Source organism: Schistocerca serialis, chromosome 8 (assembly GCF_023864345.2).
Source record: "Schistocerca serialis cubense isolate TAMUIC-IGC-003099 chromosome 8, iqSchSeri2.2, whole genome shotgun sequence".
Taxonomy (NCBI): Eukaryota; Metazoa; Arthropoda; class Insecta; order Orthoptera; family Acrididae; genus Schistocerca; species Schistocerca serialis.
In genome coordinates this window covers 111,775,236-111,779,837 of record NC_064645.1, presented here as the reverse complement: position 1 = coordinate 111,779,837, position 4,602 = coordinate 111,775,236, and the positions used below count along the sequence as shown (strand labels likewise).

The 4,602-nt window shown below is 45.4% G+C and overlaps 1 pseudogene; it reads right to left on the bottom strand.

Moving 5' to 3' along the window:
• Positions 1-1,017: 1,017 nt before the first annotated feature.
• LOC126417304 (5S ribosomal RNA) lies at positions 1,018-1,134 on the bottom strand (annotated as a pseudogene).
• Between the last annotated feature and the right edge of the window lie 3,468 nt (positions 1,135-4,602).

Here is a 4,602-nt window from a genome sequence, read left to right as displayed (position 1 = left end):
CTTGTGTATTAAAGCGCCTTGACTTTAGTTTAAATAAACATTTCAGAAGTTTACGTTCAGAAACAGTAGGGAAGCCATGAACTGACTCCGACAGAAAAAATTAATCATAAGGCACTCCACATTATAGCAGACCAGGTTTCGGCTTCTTGGAAATACTCCGAAGCACCAGTGATCGTAAAATTATTCAAGAAATCCTGTACTTCATACACATTACTCTGGACGGCAGGGTGTCATTGCTTGCACTCTTCCAACGTATGACCTAAGCTGGCAATACTCTGACCGTCTGCGATTTACGAAGTCGCTGCAGGAAAGCGTGTTTATCTGTGCGTCAAAAAGGAGGGGGTGGGCCGTGACACTACAGAGCGGCAGGAGGAAGCGGACAGCTGTGACTGCTTTCCTTGTAAACAGATGTCCGCAGCTCATGTAGCGTCAGCCATTAAGTTTATGCGCTGACAGACTGTATTACGAACGACTGTAGCCTGCTGGGCCTGTATGGTGGAAGACTGAGCATTTGCTGTGTATGTAGCGAGCCTGAGTTGTGCTTGTTCTTCATGCTAAAATGTAGTGTCACGTTTCTGAGTTCCGCCTTAGATGGTAATGAGCTGTATTGATTCCACCGACAGACTATGTTTCTCTATCAAAGCACACAGAACGTTTCTTGGGGCGCTGACATTTCTGCTAGCAATTTTCTGAATCTGAGTTCCAATCACGTGATTAACTATTAGCTACTGGTACTGTATTGATATTTACGCTATTCAGCAGTTGCAATGAAAGGATGGAGTGCTGAACACTCGTGATCTTAAGAACAGTGATCAGCACTCCGTCATCAGGCCACAAGTGGCCCATCGGGACCATCCGACCGCCGTGTCATCCTCAGTTGAGGATGCGGATAGGAGGGGCGTGTGATCAGCACACCGCTCTCCCGGTCGTTATCATGGTTTTCGTTGACCGGAGCCGCTACTATTCGGTCGAGTAGGTCCTCAGTTGGCATCATGAGGCTGAGTGCACCCCGAAAAATGGCAACAGCGCATGGCGGCTGGATGGTCACCCATCCAAGTGCCGGCCACGCCCGACAGCGCTTAACTTCGGTGATCTGACGGGAACCGGTGTATCCACTGCGGCAAGGCCGTTGCCAAGAACAGTGATTACTGGCTACTAATTATAGTCTGTTGCAGCTTCGATTTCCTTTTCATTTATTATTTGAAAGGATCGATACTCTGCCTGCCACATGTGGGAAGGAGTGTGAAGCTAACCTTCTTTATGCCTTATATTATCATGAATTTACTATCCCTATTATAAAACCATTTTCTAATGTTAGCTGAACGTGTTGAGAGATAGTTTTCCTTGTGATTGCTGTCACAGTCTCAGAATATCTTCATTCCTTGCGTTTGCGTAATAACTTGCCGAAGGGAATCATATGATTGAGAGTTTTCTTTGGTAGTTATGGTTGTATGTGTCTGTTACCTGTGTTCCAATTTAATCTTTTACAAATAAGCTGCACTTATCAGCCTGTCTTAATTGAAGTTTTTGTTTCTCAAGGACTTCGTAGTTTATACCCCATGAAATCTGTTTTTCGCAGCACAGAGCTGATGAGGCTCTGGAAAGGGGCCAAGATAAGTTACTGTTAGTTGCACAAGAACACTCAACTTTATTGCTCGCCCAAGTAACTTCTCAATAATAAAGTTTAAATAATTCCCTTTAAAACACAAGGATTTAGACAAACGGCTGAATGCCTTACTTAAGTAAAATTAAAATATCTTCTCGGCTAAAGGCCCAAATAATATTTCACATCAGCAAAGGAAATTCTTTAAAAGGCAAACATTTACAAATCTCGTCTAAAAGTCATATTAAGGAAATTTAAATTAATTCCTCGGCTGAAAACCCAATAATATTTCAACATAATAAAAGGCAACCTTTAAAGACAGCCGGCCGGAGTGGCCGTGCGATTCTGGGCGCTACAGTCTGGATCCGAGCGACTGCTACGGTCGCAGGTTCGAATCCTGCCTCGGGCATGGATGTGTGTGATGTCCTTAGGTTGGTTAGGTTTAATTAGTTCTAAGTTCTAGGCGACTGATGACCTCAGAAGTTAAGTCGCATAGTGCTCAGAGCCATTTGAACCATTTTTTAAAGACAAGCATTTACACAGTACAACAGAAAACCATCTTAAGAAAACTTGAAATATCTTGACGTCTGAAGTCCCAAACAATTATTTAAAATAATCAAAGACAAACCTTAAGATAAGCATTTACACAGTGAGGCTGAAGGCCATTTTAAGGATTCAAGATAATTAAAGAGAAACCTTACAGACAGGAATTTACGCATTACGGCTGAAAGCCACAAATTTTATAACAAACGCGGCTGAAGGCCTAAATACAGAGCAAACACGAATTTTAAATAAAACACAGCTAAAGGCCTAATTTTAAAATTCTTCATACAAGGTTCGCCTGAAGGCCATATACTGAACATACGAGGGCAGTTCAATAAGTAATACAACATTTTTTTTTCTCGGCCAATTTTGGTTGAAAAAACCGGAAATTTCTTGTGGAATATTTTCAAACATTCCCGCTTCGTCTCGTATAGTTTCATTGACTTCTGACAAGTGGCAGCGCTGTACGGAGCTGTTAAAATGGCGTCTGTTACGGATGTGCGTTGCAAACAACGGGCAGTCATCGAGTTTCTTTTGGCGGAAAACCAGGGCATCGCAGATATTCATAGGCGCTTGCAGAATGTCTACGGTGATCTGGCAGTGGACAAAAGCACGGTGAGTCGTTGGGCAAAGCGTGTGTCATCATCGCCACAAGGTCAAGCAAGACTGTCTGATCTCCCGCGTGCGAGCCGGCCGTGCACAGCTGTGACTCCTGCAATGGCGGAGCGTGCGAACACACTCGTTCGAGATGATCGACGGATCACCATCAAACAACTCAGTACTCAACTTGATATCTCTGTTGGTAGTGCTGTCACAATTGTTCACCAGTTGGGATATTCAAAGGTTTGTTCCCGCTGGGTCCCTCGTTGTCTAACAGAACACCATAAAGAGCAAAGGAGAACCATCTGTGCGGAATTGCTTGCTCGTCATGTGGCTGAGGGTGACAATTTCTTGTCAAAGATTGTTACAGGCGATGAAACATGGGTTCATCACTTCGAACCTGAAACAAAACGGCAATCAATGGAGTGGCGCCACACTCACTCCCCTACCAAGAAAAAGTTTAAAGCCATACCCTCAGCCGGTAAAGTCATGGTTACAGTCTTCTGGGACGCTGTAGGGGTTATTCTGTTCAATGTCCTTCCCCATGGTCAAACGATCAACTCTGAAGTGTATTGTGCTACTCTTCAGAAATTGAAGAAACGACTTCAGCGTGTTCGTAGGCACAAAAATCTGAACGAACTTCTCCTTCTTCATGACAACGCAAGACCTCACACAAGTCTTCGCACCCGAGAGGAGCTCACAAAACTTCAGTGGACTGTTCTTCCTCATGCACCCTACAGCCCCGATCTCGCACCGTCGGATTTCCATATGTTTGGCCCAATGAAGGACGCAATCCGTGGGAGGCACTACGCGGATGATGAAGAAGTTATTGATGCAGTACGACGTTGGCTCCGACATCGACCAGTGGAATGGTACCGTGCAGGCATACACGCCCTTATTTCAAGGTGGCGTAAGGCCGTAGCATTGAATGGAGATTATGTTGAAAAATAGTGTTGTGTAGCTAAAAGATTGGGGAATAACCTGGTGTATTTCAATGCTGAATAAAACAACCCCTGTTTCAGAAAAAAATGTGTTGCATTACTTATTGAACTGCCCTCGTAGAACAGACGAACTAATACACGGCTAAAGGCCTGGAACAGTGCTTGTAACAAAAGAAAATCACGATAACAAGAACAGAACAGTGGTGCTCAGAAGTGTTCCAAGGGTGGGCCTGGGGAAGATGCTCTAACAACAGGTTAGGTGAGACAGGCAGCCAAGCGTAACACTAAATAATCATGTGGCAGCACGACCTAGGGACGGCTGAAAAACCAACCAACAACCTAACCAATTCCCTTCCACCCAACCAACGGCACGAAACCGAAAATATCAGCGAGGACGAAGATCGCAGCAGCACTAGGTCTTGATAATTGACATCTAAAGAAGCATTCATCTCTCAGTGTGAATCACAGAAGTTACACACAGTTCCACGTAAACACTTGCACCAAGAACTCGGACATTCCTAAAACCAATCACCATGGAATAACAAGGAGAAATGACAAGTCACACATACAAACACACACACACACACACACACACACACACACACACACACACACACACAGAGCTTCCATAAGCGGTCGGCGGCCAAATACACGTCGTCCGATGAGACGACCGAGCGAACGACCGACCACGGTCGTCCCCGCTCGACTTACGAGTGTCGGCAACGGTCGGGCGAGTCTTGTCTGTCCGGAGCTCAATGCAGCTCCAACCCGACTCAGATCGATGTCCATTCGGAACTCGGAGACACGGCGATCCGGGCACACTGGCTCGGACCCACCCATGCAGAGGTAACTCTTGCCCATCGGCGACGACATCTCTGCACGAGGAAGGAATCGACCCACGTCCGGCAAGATGAC